Raw genomic sequence first — 20978 nt, forward strand, 5'->3', positions numbered from 1 at the left:
TCCGATTTGGAGGCCGGGGTGGCTCAGCCTCCGATTTGGAGGCCGGGGTGGCTCAGCCTCCGATTTGGAGGCCGGGGTGGCTCAGCCTCCGATTTGGAGGCCGGGGTGGCTCAGCCTCCGATTTGGAGGCCGGGGTGGCTCAGCCTCCGATTTGGAGGCCGGGGTGGCTCAGCCTCCGATTTGGAGGCCGGGGTGGCTCAGCCTCCGATTTGGAGGCCGGGGTGGCTCAGCCTCCGATTTGGAGGCCGGGGTGGCTCAGCCTCCGATTTGGAGGCCGGGGTGGCTCAGCCTCCGATTTGGAGGCCGGGGTGGCTCAGCCTCCGATTTGGTGTGTCGGCCCTTTAAGACTCATTTGGGTGCGCTGGCCCTTTAACAATCACTTTGGCGCGTTGGCCCTTTAAGAGCTAGTTTGGCTCACTGGGCTTCTTCTAAATCAAATTTGGCGGACATTCTCTCTCAGGGGCATGTGTCATGTGATGAATCTAGATTTGCATTTGTGCTGTGAGTTTCGCTTTAAGAGCTGATATTATGTGGCAGAGGCTCTGTGCTGGGGTTCAAGTGAAGTTCGTAGGCGTTGGCATAGTAACTGGGTCTGCCTGCGCATATCAATGAGCTCATCTGTCATTTCAATCGCCTCAGGGCACGTTTTGCCATTTCCTATTGAAAAGCATTGGAGACAGTGCATTCCAATGACGGGAAAAAAAATTTTCAAACGCAAATTGCGCAAAAACTACAAATCCGATCGACACGAAAAATACTTAGCACACCTCTCATGGACGCTGGCTTCGAAACGACACCTCAACGGAGTCTGTGCGTGTAGCGGTTCGGGCCGCATTAATTGCGGAAATCAACTTAATAATAATAATAATAAGAAGAAGAATAAGTTAGCAGCGTTCGGATTACAATATAGTGGTTTTTTCAAACCACTATAACTAGATGTGTATTTCCTGAAGGAAGTACAGATAGTGGTTTGAAATGGTGCCTGGGCTGCCCCTTTAAGAGAGACTTGGCTGCTGCCCCTGCAAGACTTTCAACTCAGGATCCGTTTTAAATGTGGGTGCCTCTCAGGGGCCACTTTGGCCTCAGGGTCTGATTTGGTGGGTGGGGCCCCTCAGGATCCGATTCGGTGGCCTGGGCTCCTCAGGATTTGAATTAGTGGCCGGGATTCCTCAGGGTCCAATTTTGTGGGTGGGGCCCCTCAGGGTCTGATTTTGTGGGTGTGGCCCCTCAGGGCCTGATTTTGTGGCCAGGACACCTCAGGGTCCGATTTTGTGGCCGGGGACCCTCAGGGTCCGATTTTGTGGCCGGGGCCCTCATGGTCCGATTTTGTGGCGATTTTGTTGGTTGGGCCCCTCAGGGTCCGATTTGGTTGGCAGGGCCCCTCAGGGTCCGATTTGGTGGGCGGGGCCCCTCAGGGTCCGATTTGGTGGGCGGGGCCCCTCAGGGTCCGATTTTGTGGGCGGGGCCCCTCAGGGTCCGATTTTGTGGGCGGGGCCCCTCAGGGTCCAATTTTGTGGGTGGGGCCCCTCTGGGTCCAATTTTGTGGGTGGGGCCCCTCTGGGTTCGATTTTGTGGCCGGGGCCCCTCAGGGTCCGATTTTGTGGTTGGGGCCCCTCAGGGTCCGATTTTGTGGTTGGGGCCCCTCAGAGTCCGGTTTTGTGGTTGGGGGCCCTCAGGGTCCGATTTTGTGGCCGGGGCCCCTCAGGGTCTGATTTTGTGGCCGGCGCCCCTCAGGGTCTGATTTCGTGGCTGGGTCCCTCAGGGTCCGATTTTGTGACCGGGGCCCCTCAGGGTCCGATTTTGTGGTTGGACCGCTCAGGGTCCAATTTTGTGGCCGGGGCCCCTCAGGTTCCGATTTTGTGGCCGGGGCCCCTCAAGGTCCGATTTTGGGCCTGGGCCCCTCAGGGTCCGATTTTGTGGTTGGGGCCCCTCAGGGTCCGATTTTGTGGTTGGGGCCCCTCAGGGTCTGATTTTGTGGCCGGGTCTACTCAGGGTCCGATTTTGAGGGCGGGGCCCCTTAGGGTCCTATTTTGTTGTTGGGGGCCCTCAGGGTCCGATTTTGTGGGTGGGGCCCCTCAGAGTCCGATTTGGTGGGCGGGGCCTCTCAGGGTCCGATTTTGAGGGCGGGGCCCCTCAGGGTCCGATTTTGAGGGCGGGGCCCCTGAGGGTCCGATTTTGTGGCCGGGGCCCCTGAGGGTCCGATTTTGTGGTTGGGGCCCCTGAGGGTCCGATTTTGGGGTTGGGGCCCCTCAGGGTCCGATTTTGGGGTTGGGGCCCCTCAGGGTCCGATTTTGGGGTTGGGGCCCCTCAGGGTCCGATTTTGTGGGTGGGGCCCCTCAGGGTCCAATTTTGTGGGTGTGGCCCCTCAGGGTCCGATTTTGTGGGTTGGGGCCCCTCAGAGTCCGATTTTGTGAGTGGTGCCCCTCAGGGTTCGATTTTGTGGCTGGGGACCCTCAGGGTCTGATTTTGTGGCCGGATCCCCTCAGGGTCCGATTTTGTGAGTGGGGCCCCTCAGGGTTCGATTTTGTGGCTGGGGCCCCTCAGGGTCTGATTTTGTGGCCGGATCCCCTCAGGGTCCGATTTTGAGGGCGGGGCCCCTCAGGGTCCGATTTTGTGGTTCGGGCCCCTCAGGGTCCGATTTTGTGGTTGGGGCCCCTCAGGGTCCGGTTTTGTGGTTGGGGCCCCTCAGGGTCCGATTTTGTGGCCGGCGCCCCTCAGGGTCCGATTTCGTGGCTGGGGCCCCTCAGGGTCCGATTTTGTGGCTGGGGCCCCTCAGGGTCCGATTTTGTTGGTTGGGCCCCTCAGGATCCGATTTTGAGGGTGGGGCCCCTCAGGGTCCGATTTCGTGGCCGGGGCCCCTCAGGGTCCGATTTCGTGGCCGCGTCTACTCAGGGTCCGATTTTGAGGGTGGGGCCCCTCAGGGTCCGATTTTGTGGCCGGGGCCCCTCAGGGTCCGATTTGTTTGGCGGGGCCCCTCAGGGTCCGATTTGGTGGGCGGGGCCTCTCAGGGTCCGATTTTGAGGACGGGGCCCCTCAGGGTCCGATTTTGTGGGCGGGGCCCCTCAGGGTCCAATTTGGTGGGCGGGGCCCCTCAGGGTCCAATTTTGTGGGTGGGGCCCCTCAGGGTCCGATTTTGTGGTTGGGGCCCCTCAGGGTCCGATTTTGTGGTTGGGGCCCCTCAGGGTCCGGTTTTGTGGTTGGGGGCCCTCAGGGTCCGGTTTTGTGGTTGGGGGCCCTCAGGGTCCGGTTTTGTGGCCGGGGCCCCTCAGGGTCTGATTTCGTGGCCGGGGTCCCTCAGGGTCTGATTTTGTGGCTGGGGCCCCTCAGGGTCCGATTTTGTGGATGGGCCGCTCAGGTTCCCATTTTGTGGCCGGGGCTCCTCAGGGTCCGATTTTGTGGGTGGGGCCCCTCAGGGTCTGATTTTGTGGCCGGGTCTACTCAGGGTCCGATTTTGTGGGTGGGGCCCCTTAGGGTCTGATTTTGTGGGTGGAGCGCCCTGGGTCCATTTTGGTGGGCAGGTCCACTCTGGGTCCGATTTTGTGGTTGGGGCCCCTCAGGGTCCGATTTTGTGGTTGGGGCACCTCAGGGTTCAATTTTGTAGGTGGGGTCCCTCACGGTCCGATTTTGTGGCTGGGGCCCCTTAGGGTCCGATTTTGTGGCCGGGCCCCCTCAGGGTCCGATTTTGTGGCCGGGGCCCGTCAGGGTCCGATTTTGTGGCCGGGGCCAGTCAGGGTCCGATTTTGTGGGTGGGGCCCCTCAGGGTCCGATTTTGTGGGCAGGGCCCCTCAGGGTCCAATTTGGTGGGCGGGGCCACTCTGGGTCTGATTTGGTGGGCGAGGCCACTCTGGGTCCGATTTGATGGGCGGGGCCACTCTGGCTCCAATTTGGATGCCAGGGTTGCTCAGCCTCCTTTTTGTAGGCCAGGGTCTATCAGCCTCCGATTTGGAGCCTTGGGTCACTCAGCTTTCGATTTGGCGCGCCGGCCCTTTAAGACTCATTTTGGCGCGTCTGCCCTTTAAGAGCCAGGGTGGCTCACTGGGCTTCTAAATCCACTTTGGCGCACACATTCTCTCTCAGGGGCATGCGTCATGTGATGAAGCTAGATTTGCATTTGTGCTGTGGGTTTAGCTTTAAGAGGTGATATTATGTGGCAGAAGCTATGTTCTGGAGATGTCATGTGACGTTCGTAGGCGTTGGCATAGTAACTGGGTCTGCCTGCGCATATCAATGAGCTCAACTGCCATTTCAATCGCCTCAGGGCACGTTTTAAGCTTCCCATTGAAAAGCATTGACACAGTGCATTCCAATGACGGGAAAAAAAATTTTCAAACGCAAATTGCGCAAAAACTACAAATCCGATCGACACGAAAAATACTTAGCACACCTCTCATGGACGCTGGCTTCGAAACGACACCTCAACGGAGTCTGTGCGTGTAGCGGTTCGGGCCGCATTAATTGCGGAAATCAACTTAATAATAAGAAGAAGAATAAGTTAGCAGCGTTCGGATTACAATATAGTGGTTTTTTCAAACCACTATAACTAGATGTGTATTTCCTGAAGGAAGTACAGATAGTGGTTTGAAATGGTGCCCGGGCTGCCCCTTTAAGAGAGACTTGCCTGCTGCCCCTGCAAGACATTCAACTCAGGATCCGTTTTAACTGTTAGTGCCTCTCAGGGGCCACTTTGGCCTCAGGGTCTGATTTGGTGGGTGGGTCCCCTCAGGATCTGATTCCTTGGACTGGGCTCCTCAGGGCTTGAATTGTTGGCGGGGATCCCTCAGGCTCCGAATTTGTGGGTGTGGCCCCTCAGGGTCCGATTTTGTGGGTTGGGGCCCCTCAGAGTCCGATTTTGTGAGTGGTGCCCCTCAGGGTTCGATTTTGTGGCTGGGGACCCTCAGGGTCTGATTTTGTGGCCGGATCCCCTCAGGGTCCGATTTTGTGAGTGGGGCCCCTCAGGGTTCGATTTTGTGGCTGGGGCCCCTCAGGGTCTGATTTTGTGGCCGGATCCCCTCAGGGTCCGATTTTGTTGGTTGGGCCCCTCAGGATCCGATTTTGAGGGTGGGGCCCCTCAGGGTCCGATTTTGTGGCCGGGGCCCCTCAGGGTCTGATTTCGTGGCCGCGTCTACTCAGGGTCCGATTTTGAGGGTGGGGCCCCTCAGGGTCCGATTTTGTGGCCGGGGCCCCTCAGGGTCCGATTTGTTTGGCGGGGCCCCTCAGGGTCCGATTTGGTGGGCGGGGCCTCTCAGGGTCCGATTTTGAGGACGGGGCCCCTCAGGGTCCGATTTTGTGGGCGGGGCCCCTCAGGGTCCAATTTGGTGGGCGGGGCCCCTCAGGGTCCAATTTTGTGGGTGGGGCCCCTCAGGGTCCGATTTTGTGGTTGGGGCCCCTCAGGGTCCGATTTTGTGGTTGGGGCCCCTCAGGGTCCGGTTTTGTGGTTGGGGGCCCTCAGGGTCCGGTTTTGTGGTTGGGGGCCCTCAGGGTCCGATTTTGTGGCCGGGGCCCCTCAGGGTCTGATTTCGTGGCCGGGGTCCCTCAGGGTCTGATTTTGTGGCTGGGGCCCCTCAGGGTCCGATTTTGTGGATGGGCCGCTCAGGTTCCCATTTTGTGGCCGGGGCTCCTCAGGGTCCGATTTTGTGGGTGGGGCCCCTCAGGGTCTGATTTTGTGGCCGGGTCTACTCAGGGTCCGATTTTGTGGGTGGGGCCCCTTAGGGTCTGATTTTGTGGGTGGAGCGCCCTGGGTCCATTTTGGTGGGCAGGTCCACTCTGGGTCCGATTTTGTGGTTGGGGCCCCTCAGGGTCCGATTTTGTGGTTGGGGCACCTCAGGGTTCAATTTTGTAGGTGGGGTCCCTCACGGTCCGATTTTGTGGCTGGGGCCCCTTAGGGTCCGATTTTGTGGCCGGGCCCCCTCAGGGTCCGATTTTGTGGCCGGGGCCCGTCAGGGTCCGATTTTGTGGCCGGGGCCAGTCAGGGTCCGATTTTGTGGGTGGGGCCCCTCAGGGTCCGATTTTGTGGGCAGGGCCCCTCAGGGTCCAATTTGGTGGGCGGGGCCACTCTGGGTCTGATTTGGTGGGCGAGGCCACTCTGGGTCCGATTTGATGGGCGGGGCCACTCTGGCTCCAATTTGGATGCCAGGGTTGCTCAGCCTCCTTTTTGTAGGCCAGGGTCTATCAGCCTCCGATTTGGAGCCTTGGGTCACTCAGCTTTCGATTTGGCGCGCCGGCCCTTTAAGACTCATTTTGGCGCGTCTGCCCTTTAAGAGCCAGGGTGGCTCACTGGGCTTCTAAATCCACTTTGGCGCACACATTCTCTCTCAGGGGCATGCGTCATGTGATGAAGCTAGATTTGCATTTGTGCTGTGGGTTTAGCTTTAAGAGGTGATATTATGTGGCAGAAGCTATGTTCTGGAGATGTCATGTGACGTTCGTAGGCGTTGGCATAGTAACTGGGTCTGCCTGCGCATATCAATGAGCTCAACTGCCATTTCAATCGCCTCAGGGCACGTTTTAAGCTTCCCATTGAAAAGCATTGACACAGTGCATTCCAATGACGGGAAAAAAAATTTTCAAACGCAAATTGCGCAAAAACTACAAATCCGATCGACACGAAAAATACTTAGCACACCTCTCATGGACGCTGGCTTCGAAACGACACCTCAACGGAGTCTGTGCGTGTAGCGGTTCGGGCCGCATTAATTGCGGAAATCAACTTAATAATAATAAGAAGAATAAGTTAGCAGCGTTCGGATTACAATATAGTGGTTTTATCAAACCACTATAACTAGATGTGTATTTCCTGAAGGAAGTACAGATAGTGGTTTGAAATGGTGCCCGGGCTGCCCCTTTAAGAGAGACTTGCCTGCTGCCCCTGCAAGACATTCAACTCAGGATCCGTTTTAACTGTTAGTGCCTCTCAGGGGCCACTTTGGCCTCAGGGTCTGATTTGGTGGGTGGGTCCCCTCAGGATCTGATTCCTTGGACTGGGCTCCTCAGGGCTTGAATTGTTGGCGGGGATCCCTCAGGCTCCGAATTTGTGGGTGTGGCCCCTCAGGGTCCGATTTTGTGGGTTGGGGCCCCTCAGAGTCCGATTTTGTGAGTGGTGCCCCTCAGGGTTCGATTTTGTGGCTGGGGACCCTCAGGGTCTGATTTTGTGGCTGGGGCCCCTCAGGGTCTGATTTTGTGGCCGGATCCCCTCAGGGTCCGATTTTGTGGGTGGGGCCCCTCAGGGTCCTATTTTGTGGATGGGGCCCCTCAGGGTCCGATTTTGTGGTTGGGGCCACTCTGGGTCCGATTTGGTGGGCGGGGCTACTCAGGGTCCGATTTGGAGCCCGGGGTGGCTCAGCCTCCGATTTGGAGGTCGGGGTGGCTCAGCCTCCGATTTGGAGGTCGGGGTGGCTCAGCCTCCGATTTGGAGGCCGGGATGGCTCAGCCTCCGATTTGGAGGCCGGGATCGATCAGCCTCCGATTTGGAGGACGGTTTGGCTCAGCCTCCGATTTGGAGGCCGGAGTGGCTCAGCCTCCGATTTGGAGGCCGGGGTGGCTCAGCCTCCGATTTGGAGGCCGGGGTGGCTCAGCCTCCGATTTGGAGGCCGGGGTGGCTCAGCCTCCGATTTGGAGGCCGGGGTGGCTCAGCCTCCGATTTGGAGGCCGGGGTGGCTCAGCCTCCGATTTGGAGGCCGGGGTGGCTCAGCCTCCGATTTGGAGGCCGGGGTGGCTCAGCCTCCGATTTGGAGGCCGGGGTGGCTCAGCCTCCGATTTGGAGGCCGGGGTGGCTCAGCCTCCGATTTGGAGGCCGGGGTGGCTCAGCCTCCGATTTGGAGGCCGGGGTGGCTCAGCCTCCGATTTGGAGGCCGGGGTGGCTCAGCCTCCGATTTGGAGGCCGGGGTGGCTCAGCCTCCGATTTGGAGGCCGGGGTGGCTCAGCCTCCGATTTGGAGGCCGGGGTGGCTCAGCCTCCGATTTGGAGGCCGGGGTGGCTCAGCCTCCGATTTGGAGGCCGGGGTGGCTCAGCCTCCGATTTGGAGGCCGGGGTGGCTCAGCCTCCGATTTGGAGGCCGGGGTGGCTCAGCCTCCGATTTGGAGGCCGGGGTGGCTCAGCCACCGATTTGGAGGCCGGGGTCGATCAGCCTCCGATTTGGAGGCCGGGGTGGCTCAGCCTCCGATTTGGAGGCCGGGGTCGATCAGCCTCCGATTTGGAGGCCGGGGTGGCTCAGCCTCCGATTTGGAGGCCGGGGTGGCTCAGCCTCCGATTTGGAGGCCGGGGTGGCTCAGCCTCCGATTTGGAGGCCGGGGTGGCTCAGCCTCCGATTTGGAGGCCGGGGTGGCTCAGCCTCCGATTTGGAGGCCGGGGTGGCTCAGCCTCCGATTTGGAGGCCGGGGTGGCTCAGCCTCCGATTTGGAGGCCGGGGTCGATCAGCCTCCGATTTGGAGGCCGGGGTGGCTCAGCCTCCGATTTGGAGGCCGGGGTCGATCAGCCTCCGATTTGGAGGCCGGGGTCGATCAGCCTCCGATTTGGAGGCCGGGGTCGATCAGCCTCCGATTTGGAGGCCGGGGTCGATCAGCCTCCGATTTGGAGGCCGGGGTCGATCAGCCTCCGATTTGGAGGCCGGGGTCGATCAGCCTCCGATTTGGAGGCCGGGGTCGATCAGCCTCCGATTTGGAGGCCGGGGTCGATCAGCCTCCGATTTGGAGGCCGGGGTCGATCAGCCTCCGATTTGGAGGCCGGGGTCGATCAGCCTCCGATTTGGAGGCCGGGGTGGCTCAGCCTCCGATTTGGAGGCCGGGGTGGCTCAGCCTCCGATTTGGAGGCCGGGGTGGCTCAGCCTCCGATTTGGAGGCCGGGGTGGCTCAGCCTCCGATTTGGAGGCCGGGGTGGCTCAGCCTCCGATTTGGAGGCCGGGGTGGCTCAGCCTCCGATTTGGAGGCCGGGGTGGCTCAGTCTCCGATTTGGTGTGTCGGCCCTTTAAGACTCATTTGGGTGCGCTGGCCCTTTAACAATCACTTTGGCGCGTTGGCCCTTTAAGAGCTAGTTTGGCTTACTGGGCTTCTTCTAAATCAAATTTGGCGGACATTCTCTCTCAGGGGCATGTGTCATGTGATGAAGCTAGATTTGCATTTGTGCTGTGAGTTGCTTTAAGAGCTGATATTATGTGGCAGAGGCTCTGTGCTGGGGTTCAAGTGAAGTTCGTAGGCGTTGGCATAGTAACTGGGTCTGCCTGCGCATATCAATGAGCTCAACTGTCATTTCAATCGCCTCAGGGCACGTTTTGCCATTTCCTATTGAAAAGCATTGGAGACAGTGCATTCCAATGACGGGAAAAAAAATTTTCAAACGCAAATTGCGCAAAAACTACAAATCCGATCGACACGAAAAATACTTAGCACACCTCTCGTGGACGCTGGCTTCGAAACGACACCTCAACAGAGTCTGTGCGTGTAGCGGTTCGGGCCGCATTAATTGCGGAAATCAACTTAATAATAATAATAAGAAGAAGAATAAGTTAGCAGCGTTCGGATTACAATATAGTGGTTTTTTCAAACCACTATAATAAGTTAGCAGCGTTCGGATTACAATATAGTGCTTTCTTCAAAACACTATAATAAAAATGCATGTTGTCTACATGAGAGCTGCTGGTGTCGAGAGCTACATTTCATCGATGGTATCATGGATTCCCAGAAGCACTGTCCTATATTGAAGGAGAAGATGCTACCAGCACTTTCCAACATTTGAATGCTCTGCTCCAAAACATACATCTGTTGCATTTCTGAAGAAAAGGCTGAAAGCAATTCCTTGGCAAAGTATGTCTCCTGATATGAATCCAACCAAAACACCTGTGGCAAAGTCTGAAGAGACAAGTTGAGCATCACTCTGCATCCAGCATCCAGGTTCTAAAAGAGGTCGCTCTTGAAGAAAGGAAAAAGCTAGATGCTGGAATAGGTCGATAACCTGTTCATTCCATGCCTAAAAGACTTGGCGCTGGCCTTAAAAATCATGGAGGTCATAAAAATTACTAAATATAGTAGTTTTTGATGGGGTGTATTCATTTGTGTATCAACTAATGTGAGTAAAACTGAAGATTTTGTAATGAAACTTATATTATTCACCTTACTTTCATGTTAAATGTTAAAAAATGTTCTAAGAAACTCAGTCTCGTCAAAATTTTTGAAACGGTGTTCAACTGAGGAAAATCATACGTTTCGAAGGGGGTGTACTCATTTATGAGTACTATTTATTATATTACTATCTATGGAGCTTTCCTCACTTGAATTTTTGGTTGTACTGCTACAAAATAGGTACATTGCAGATAAACCTACTATATATGTAGATACACACACGCACACACACACACACACTTGCAATTACATGTACAGTGGGGCAAAAAAGTATTTAGTCAGTCAGCAATAGTGCAAGTTCCACCACTTAAAAAGATGAGAGGCGTCTGTAATTTACATCATAGGTAGACCTCAACTATGGGAGACAAGCTGAGAAAAAAAATCTAGAAAATCACATTGTCTGTTTTTTTTTCATTTTATTTGCATATTACGGTGGAAAATAAGTATTTGGTCAGAAACAAAATTTCATCTCAATACTTTGTGATATATCCTTTGTTGGCAATGACAGAGGTCAAACGTTTTCTGTAAGTCTTCACAAGGTTGCCACACACTGTTGTTGGTATGTTGGCCCATTCCTCCATGCAGATCTCCTCTAGAGCAGTGATGTTTTTGGCTTTTCGCTTGGCAACACGGACTTTCAACTCCCTCCAAAGGTTTTCTATAGGGTTGAGATCTGGAGACTGGCTAGGCCACTCCAGAACCTTGAAATGCTTCTTACGAAGCCACTCCTTCGTTGCCCTGGAGGTGTGCTTTGGATCATTGTCATGTTGAAAGACCCAGCCACGTTTCATCATCAATGCTCTTGCTGATGGAAGGAGGTTTGCACTCAAAATCTCACGATACATGGCCCCATTCATTCTTTCATGTACCCGGATCAGTCGTCCTGGCCCCTTTGCAGAGAAACAGCCCCAAAGCATGATGTTTCCACCACCATGCTTTACAGTAGGTATGGTGTTTGATGAATGCAACTCAGTATTCTTTTTCCTCCAAACACGACAAGTTGTGTTTTTACCAAACAGTTCCAGTTTGGTTTCATCAGACCATAGGACATTCTCCCAAAACTCCTCTGGATCATCCAAATGCTCTCTAGCAAACTTCAGACGGGCCCGGACATGTACAGGCTTAAGCAGTGGGACACGTCTGGCACTGCAGGATCTGAGTCCATGGTGGCGTAGTGTGTTACTTATGGTAGGCCTTGTTACATTGGTCCCAGCTCTCTGCAGTTCATTCACTAGGTCCCCCCGCGTGGTTCTGGGATTTTTGCTCACCGTTCTTGTGATCATTCTGACCCCACGGGGTGGGATTTTGCGTGGAGCACCAGATCGAGGGAGATTATCAGTGGTCTTGTATGTCTTCCATTTTCTAATTATTGCTCCCACAGTTGATTTCTTCACTCCAAGCTGGTTGGCTATTGCAGATTCAGTCTTCCCAGCCTGGTGCAGGGCTACAATTTTGTTTCTGGTGTCCTTTGACAGCTCTTTGGTCTTCACCATAGTGGAGTTTGGAGTCAGACTGTTTGAGGGTGTGCACAGGTGTCTTTTCATGCTGATAACAAGTTTAAACAGGTGCCATTACTACAGGTAATGAGTGGAGGAAAGAGGAGACTCTTAAAGAAGAAGTTACAGGTCTGTGAGAGCCAGAAATCTTGATTGCTTGTTTCTGACCAAATACTTATTTTCCACCATAATATGCAAATAAAATGAAAAAAAAAAACAGACAATGTGATTTTCTGGATTTTTTTTTCTCAGTTTGTCTCCCATAGTTGAGGTCTACCTATGATGTAAATTACAGACGCCTCTCATCTTTTTAAGTGGTGGAACTTGCACTATTGCTGACTGACTAAATACTTTTTTGCCCCACTGTATATCCTACTACACATATGCGATTCCATTGCTCCTACTGCAGGTGTAAGAAAATGTCTTTCTATGAAGATTTTCTTGAACTATTCATGCTCATATAGTGAATAAACTCAATATAGCCCACTTCTAGATGTACAGTATGTGTGCAGTGAGATATTCCTGGGCCGCTGTCTATAAATGAGCTTTTATGTAATCAGCGCCAGACAGGCTGAGGTAATGTAAAATATTGTTTTTACCATTCAACCATCAGAAGTGCAGGAGTTAACTGGATGCTTCTGCAGCAGCCCCACCACAGTCAGACTGGGTACCCTGTCTTTCCACTGGTTGAGCTATGAGCTAATGCAAGGTATATGGAAAAGACATTCTGTTTTATGCACATCTCTCCACGTGAACAGTCCTAGCCGAGAACCTCACAGCACTCACCACCCAATTGTGACTCCATCAGGCCCTCATTATAGCACCGCATTGCGTTCTATAATAGCCGGATTGATCTAGGTGGTGGTAGAGTATTACCTTAGATCTGAATGCATGTGCTAATATTTACCATCAGATACTTAACAGCCAGAGACGGAGATCTGGAACAAAATATGCAATGTAGGATCAGTCCTTCCAATAAAGACGTCAGCCTTTCTGTAGATCGTAAATTAGCATGACAAGTTGTGTTAGATGAGTAATTTGGTAATTGAGATGTCATCACTCTCCGCCCGCTGTCTGTAGAAGATAGCACTAAAGATATTTCATAAAAAACGTACGCGTCAAGCGGGAATGACGGTAATTAAATCATATATTTCTAAACAATCTGCCAATGAACTAAATGCAGAAATAAATTATACCCATAGGGAAATTAAATTCATCTTCACTGAAGTATCATGGCACCAGGCTATTGCCACTAGTTATGTACGTCTGGGTGTAACCTCCATCCATCAATTTAATGTGCTCATTTCTGAAAGCCTACACAACTATTACTGCTTAAGAACAAACTCACCCATTTCCTAGGACAAGGCAGAAAGCCATCAGTGCAGTTGTCAGGTTGCGTTTCATGGATATGTTCAAAGGCACCATATATTGTCAGGTTAGTCAGAGGCAGAAGCAAATAGCCGTAATGGCTCCTACCACCTAAGATATATTTTTTCAACAATTTATTTATAGTTTATTCCTATCTATTACCAAATGAAAGACAGAAGCCACTTTCAACATCTGTCATATGGTGTGTGCCATCTTTAATTCCAACGTGTCACATACTTTCATCCAAGAACTGGACAGTCCTCTCCTCCAGCAGCAACTTTTGGATAGGATTTCATAAAAATCTCATTAATTGTAAAGATAGAGGTTACAGCTAGGACTAAACAATGACGTTGTGACTTATTTTACCTAGAAAATATCAAAAGTTTGGCCATAACCAGAGTTTCACTGTGATACAAGTCACGCCGCCTGTCACATCGCTCTCACCTGGGGCTGGGACCCCGCGCCCAACGTCACCACTTCCGGTGCCGCGGCCGCTCTGGGGGTCCCGTCGGGTGCGCACGCGCACCTCTCGCATCTAGTCTCATGGCTGCACAACGTTGCTAGTACGCATGCGCGCTCCTCTCGGTTCTGACTGCAGCCATGCCATCTCTATGGTCCTGGAGGACCTCATCCTGAAGTCCCTGTGCTCTTGCCCTATATCAGGTTACCTCTTCCTATGGGAGGTGCCTGATTATTGTTGTGCTTCCTGGCTTGGTCTGTTTTGTCCTTGCTTGACTGCGCGCTGTATTTGGGTCCTCTGCCTTGTGCTCCGTTGGTGTACTCTGCTCTGTCGTGCTTCTTAGCACACCTTCTACCTTGCCTTGTACTCAGGCATGCTACTCAGCACGCGCTCTGTCTAACCCTGAACTCAGGCATGCTTCCCAGCACGCGCTCTGACTAACCCTGTGCTCTTGCGTGCTCCCTGGCACGCGCCCTGCTTTGCCCACTCCCGGGCGTGCTTGTCAGTGCGCGCCATACGAGCTCCTGTGTATTCGCCTTGCACTATCCAGTATCTAGCACACTCCCGTGTACACGCCTTGTGTTGTCCTGAACCCTCCGTGCTTCCGTACTCTTGCCTTGTACTGTCCTGTACCCTGCGTGCCCCTGTGTCCACGCCTTGCACATTTCTGTTTTCTGCACACTTCCACTTGTATTCTGCAGACACACTCATTTGTGTCTCCTGTGAGCTGGCAACCTGGTTCCAGCAGTCGTGGTACCTTACCCCCTTGGGCTTGCCCCTGACACTCCCTGTATAGGGGGTTGTCCTCACTAGGTCAGCTCGGCCTAGGTGGGTTGGTGCCACGACCCAGAGGGTCCACTCCAGGAGTCGTCACAATACATGTGAGAAGCCATGTCAGTTTCAAACCCTAGCCTAAAAGGTATTAACAATAAACTACCACTAGGTTTGCTGAATGCTTTGCAGAAAGTAACGCTAAAAGCTTTGTCTCAATAAAATATTTCCACTCCTAAAATGTATGAGCATTAGACTGATATTAAGGAGATACAGCCTGGTCTCATATGGCCCCATATTACATGTCCATTCAATTCCTATCTGCTATGAGCTCAGGACCTAGGATCTGCAGTCCTATAGACATTTTACATTAACTTTTCAACAATTTGTGCTATGGTGGCTCTTCTGTGGAAAGGTCAGACGGGCTAGCCTTCCCTCCCCACATGCATCAATAAGTTATGACCCTGTTGCCGTTTCTCCCATTGTTCTCTCTTAGGCCACCACTGCACAGGAGGAACACTCCACACTATTTTGGGGGACACTGCGTCAAATACATCTACCCATGAAAATTTGGTTCTTGGCAGAGTCGCTCCTATCCTTAAACTGGGTTCACATTATGTTTCAGCTTCTCATCAGTGGCTCTGTCGGGGTTACGTATCAAGCCCTGAAAAATAGGATTCAGAGGTTTGCAGTGATGAGGTCACTTACTTTAATGATGCAGATGGCGTTACATTGTGCTCTGTTGGACATAATTTTCGTAACTATCCACTGTCCATTGTATTTTGGTGCCCGCTTCAAATAAGCAGATACTGCCAAAGATCATGTCCAACAGAGGAAAAAGTGACTCAGTCTACATCATGAAAGTCAATGTCCACATCAGTGCATACGCCAGAATCCATTTTTCAGGGTCAAACTTAAAAGGGGTTGTCCCAAGGTTTTGGATCAAAACCTTCAAGCTTCTGCCATAAAGCTAAAGATGAAGAGGGATGTCACCCGTCAACATGATTAACAACCCTAAGCAGACCCTCAAATCAACAAACGAATGGCTCCGCCAAAACGTTATCAAAGTTTGGGAATAGCCTTGGCAGTGCCTAGACCTCAATGCAATTGAAAGCCTGTGTGTGACCTTAAGAGGGCGCTGTACACAGGAGATGCCCTCACAATATGACAGATTTGGAGATCAACTGCAAGGAAGAATGGGCAAAGATGGCCAATTCTAGATGTTACATGCTGATAGACTCCTATCCAAAAAGACGGAATGTTGACATAAATTCAAAGGTTCCATGGGCTCACGTGTGGTTATGACTGACTATCCGCGCTTTCGGACGTACAGTGGCTTGCAAACGTATTCACCCCCTTTGGCTTTTTACCTATCTTGTTACATTACAACCTTTAACTGTCAAGAGTGAAGGTTTTGGCTGTAAGAAAAAAAAAAGAAAAAACAACCTGCAAAAAAGCCAAGTGTGAACATATCTTAAAGGTGGAAAAAGGATTGAAATCATTTTTCTGTTCTGATTTTTTAGCATGACAAAAATCTGACATTTTAATAGACTTTTTATATCATACATACATTTTTGTTTGATTGTGCTGACCCACTTAATAAATTTGCACTACACGGCGAATACCATAAAACCAGAATCTTATAGAAGAACTCAAAAAATTCTCGATTGTTGTTATTTTTTGCATCCTTACTGATTGGTAAAATATAATAAATTATATATATCACCGATTGGCACCATTATAGATAGAGGGATAGAGGATAACTTACTGATTGGTGTGTCTGATCGCTGTGACCCTCAGCAATCTCAAGAGTGGGCTCTTGAACCCAGAAACTGGGCTCTGCAGAGCGCCATCTTGGATGGATTGGAGGAGAACATGCTCGACTTTGCTCCATTCACTATCCATGGGACTGATGAGAAAATTGAACACAACGTGCATCTCCTATTCCCATTGGATACAAAATGGCTTACTATCTTGAGAATTAATAACCTTTTAAGGGTGTGAGGTAGCTGTTAGGCTGGTTTCACATTCGCGCTTTTTAAGCGCACGCACGGCCGGGGGTAGCTCCGCCCCCGAGCCGGCTCTCTGCCCGGCGTGCCCGCCCCTTCTTTGTAGCGCCGCCTCCTAGCGCACAGCGGCGCCTGCGATCGGCGCACCCTATCTTTAGCATAGGGTGCGCAGATCGTGCGCAGGCCGTGCGCTAGTTACGCTTTGACCTGCGCTGCGCACTTTTGACGGTGCGCCGTGCGCGCCAAAATCCGAAAAGTTTGATTTTGGCGCGCACGGCGCACCGTCCAAAGTGCGCAGCGCAGGTCAAAGCGCAACTAGCGCACGGCCTGCGCACGATCTGCGCACCCTATGCTAAAGATAGGGTGCGCCGATCGCAGGCGCCGCTGTGCGCTAGGAGGCGGCGCTACAAGGAAGGGGCGGGCACGCCGGGCAGAGAGCCGGCTCGGGGGCGGAGCTACCCCCGGCCGTGCGTGCGCTTAAAAAGCGCGTATGTGAAACCAGCCTTATTCAGTTAGAGGACCCTCGCTAGGCAGCGAACAAAACACATCCGGCACCGTGTTTTCATAAATCATAACATAGTCCATGCGGTTTATTCCTCCATCATAAACCCACAGAAGCAACATAAACGGCATATAACAGCATAGCGTTCATTATAGCTTCACTCTGGTAGCAATGTCCAGCATACACAGGCTCTTCAGCCTCATAATTATCTCACCCACGTCAGGGTTCTCTCATGGCTGTTGCTCCACGCTGCAGACATCCACTCTCTCCTCTGGGACTCTCAGACGCTGGCAGCCATTACACACAGCCACTCCACAGGCTGTTAGCCAGGAGACAACTCTCCTCACGGGACCTTCTGCTCTGGACCAACCAGGTCCCTGCATTCACCCCTTGTAACTCACCCCGGCCACATTATATCGTTCATGGCCACACCCACTGGGTCACATGACTCTGACCTCATCACAGGTCCTTCAGGCATTTTCACACTGTTTTCAACCGTGCTTTAAACACCTCCCGGGTGGGTTTGTAGGTAACCAGGCCCCCCCAACTCTCTAGTTACCTGGAGACTTCTCCCTCACATATTAACGCAGAACCTCAGCAATGTCCTTGCTGATCACACATACATAAGTCTCGATCTCAAAGCCACCCACTTTGAGATACATAACGGCCACTCAACACTCTGCCATTCATCCCTTCTCCTGGGACCTCCACACAGCGCCCCCTAGCGGACACAGTGGTTACTACACCACAAGGGGTTAATATTATCACGGACTGGTGTATAAGCAATGAGAAATATATATGGTAATGTTTAGGGCGCAGATTTTGGAGCAACCCTTCCTCCACACCAAAAAGGTACAACGATCACATGTCTATTAACCCTTTAGATGTTTCCGGTACACCTAGCAGGACATAGATCATAAGTAATGGTCCATCCATCTGTACTCCGAGGCACAGCTGGATCTGGACCTGACAGTACCTGGTATCAGGCTTTATGACTTTTCCTGTTGTCTGGTCTGACACTTTGTACATAAGGCAGAAGAGATTAATGTTTCCCAGGTAGCTGCCGCCAGCTGGCTCCATCGCTAGACACCCTCCCAGGGAGCGCCTGCTTACCACTGGGCTTGGTGAATGACCTGAGTTCCCCCCTCTCTGTATTCCGGTCTGACCCCCTCTCTGACAGCTCTGTCAAAACACTTTCCCACATCCTGTGAACCGACTGCTGTAAAGATGGTGCCTTTGACTGAGGTCACAACACAGCTGCTGTGTATCTGTATTAATTGCAAAGTCAGACATGCAGACTGCTCCATGTAATGTGTGCACTTAACCCATTGCAACCTATTAATCTATAGAATGCTGCCAGTCTTTGCTCAATGCATAAATATAAATGTGCATATATACATAAGAGTACAAATATTGCCCTTCACATGTTTTTTTGCCCCTTCATTTTTAAAGTTCCCCACAGTGCACTGGGCAGAATCATCTACTCGGCTCATAACCCTACAAGCATATACACACTTGGATCGCTTCATTCTGGATTTTACAGCAAACTTCGTAGGCCTGTTTCACACTTCAGTTTTTTGACGTCAGTCAAAATCCGCCAATTTTCAAAAAAAAAAGGGATCCGCCGTTTTTTCCCCCCATAGACTTACATTAGCGGCGGATCTTGACTGACAGTCGTCCGTCCCACCCATTTTTTGACGGATCCGTCAAGATGTTAGCGCTTCCCGGGCGGATGGGACGGACAATGCAACTTTTTTTGCAGCGATGGTCCGCTATTTTGTAGTGCGCATGCCTGGCAGATTTCTCCTGCCGAGCATATTAACCCTAAATACAGTTGTGGAAGCGCCGAAAACAAAAAATCTCTCTCTCTGAAACAGGCCTTAAAAAGTATATAAATGTCAGTAATCCAATTGTTCCTCTTGTTGCATTTATGAATGTGGCACATATTTACTAAACTAAAACTGCTCATTCAAGGGAATCTGTCAGCAGGGTTTTGCTTTGAAATTTGATGATAGCATGAGGTTGGGGCTGAGAAGCTGATTTCAGCAATGTGTCACTTATTAGGCTGTCTGCTGTTGTTCCAATACAATGAGTGTTTTATCAGCAGGAGATTAACATAACAGGACTAAAGTTCCCGTGCATCCTGGTCGAACCGCACACCCAGCACTGTAGCAGCTTACTGTCACTATGCAATGTACTCAGAAAGCCGTGTTGGAGGTCATGGCAGCTCTCAGAGTTCTGCTACATGCTACACCTAAAATTTCTGCTCTACACAGACACCAGATTATAATCAGGGCTGTGGAGTCGGATTCGGTGTCCATTTTGGTGGAGTCGGAATAAAATGGACCCTCCGACTCCTAAAATATATGTTATAAGTTGAGTTCAGTAGTTCAGTGCAGGATGTGCTGTAAATGTTGTCATAATAATTTGGGAAAGTTATAAAATGTCTGCTCTATTCCTGATCTAAGTTTAGATGAATCTGTGCTGCACCTTACGCACATGCTCAGTAGTGACCAGTGCTGTGGGGTCATAGATGAGATGAATCTATGCTGCACTTTATGTAAATGCTCAGTAGTGACCAGTGCTGTGGGGTCGTAGATGAGATGAATCTGTGCTGCCCTTTATGTACATGCTCAGTAGTGACCAGTGCTGTGGGGTCATAGATGAGATGAATCTGTGCTGTCCTTTATGTACATGCTCAGTAGTGACCAGTGCTGTGGGGTCATAGATGAGATGAATCTGTGCTGCACTTTATGTACATGCTCAGTAGTGACCAGTGCTGTGGGGTCGTAGATGAGATGAATCTGTGCTGCACTTTATGTACATGCTCAGTAGTGACCAGTGCTGTGGGGTCGTAGATGAGATGAATCTGTGCTGCCCTTTATGTACATGCTCAGTAGTGACCAGTGCTGTGGAGTAGTAGATGAGATGAATCTGTGCTGTCCTTTATGTACATGCTCAGTAGTGACCAGTGCTGTGGGGTCATAGATGAGATGAATCTGTGCTGCACTTTATGTACATGCTCAGTAGTGACCAGTGCTGTGGGGTCATAGATCAGATGAATCTGTGCTGCACTTTATGCACATGCTCAGTAGTGACCAGTGCTGTCGAGTCGTAGATGAGATGAATCTGTGCTGCACTTTATGTACGGGCTCAGTAGTGACCAGGGCTGCGGAGTCGTAGATGACATGAATTTGTGCTGCACTTTATGTAGATGCCCAGTAGTGACCAGTGCTGTGGAGTCGTAGATGAGATGAATCTGTGCTGCACTTTGTCCATGTTCAGTAGTGACCAGGGCTGTGGGGTCGTAGATGAGATGAATCTGTGCTGCACTTAATGTACATGCTCAGTAGTGACCAGGGCTGTGGGGTCGTAGATGAGATGAATCTGTACTGCACTTTATGTACATGCTCAGTAGTGACCAGTGCTGTGGAGTCAGAGTCGTAAGTAAGGGAAATTGAGGAGTGGGTGGCTTGGCTTACCGACTCCACAGCCCTGATTACAATCCAGAGTCAGAAAAGTGTTGACAAAGAATAAAATTAAACCAATTTTTATTGCTATTACACTAAAATGAAAACAAAGTTAAAACAAGGTGCCTCATGACAAGAAAGAGGACACAGCCAAAACACATGTAGCTGCTTCAGATAGAGATCAATTGTTTGATACAATCAAATGAGGTAGAAGACAATATATAACACTCACAAGTCTATATGAAGATGTGTTGAAAAATACACACCTATAATTAATTAAATCTCAAGTGCTTAGTGTTATATATCAAGGCCAAATAGATACTTGGTGCCATATTATACATGTTGTTTCCAGATCATAATCATATGAATGAATGATCAGTTTGGTGTCTTCTGTAAGTTCTACGATTTTGATCTTTGCTGACTGACCTTGGATTTGCCTTTGACCATCTCTTTGCCTAGCCCTTTGTCTTCATCCACTACCTTCTTGAAATCCTGGCCTGGGACTGTGACCTGACTACGCCTTTGCCTCACCCCTCTGTTTATGACGTACCCTCATGGCTTTTTACTCAGACTCCTTGACTTTCCCACATCACGGCGTGTCAGTAAGTAGTGATTAGCGTCAAAGGAAGAAAGACAACAGTTTCTGGCATAAGAAAGAACTCTTTAGACCAGGATTCGAGAGCCTTCAGCCCAGTGGCCATTTGTGGTCTGTGATGTTGTTTGAACCAGCCCAGAGGTAAATTCCCGGGGGGTCACATTGCTCGAACCGCCAGAGTGGTTTTTTTTCAGCCAC

The 20978-nt window shown here is 51.2% G+C and overlaps 1 protein-coding gene across 3 annotated transcripts in view; it reads right to left on the minus strand.

The window, feature by feature from the left end:
* Positions 1-20978, minus strand: part of ADAMTS17 (ADAM metallopeptidase with thrombospondin type 1 motif 17) — a 428881-nt gene that overhangs the window by 315351 nt on the left and 92552 nt on the right. The gene's annotated exons all lie outside the window — the stretch shown is intronic.

This window comes from Dendrobates tinctorius, unplaced genomic scaffold (genome assembly GCF_039654945.1).
Source record: "Dendrobates tinctorius isolate UK_male_01 unplaced genomic scaffold, ASM3965494v1 ptg000022l, whole genome shotgun sequence".
NCBI classification, from domain to species: Eukaryota; Metazoa; Chordata; class Amphibia; order Anura; family Dendrobatidae; genus Dendrobates; species Dendrobates tinctorius.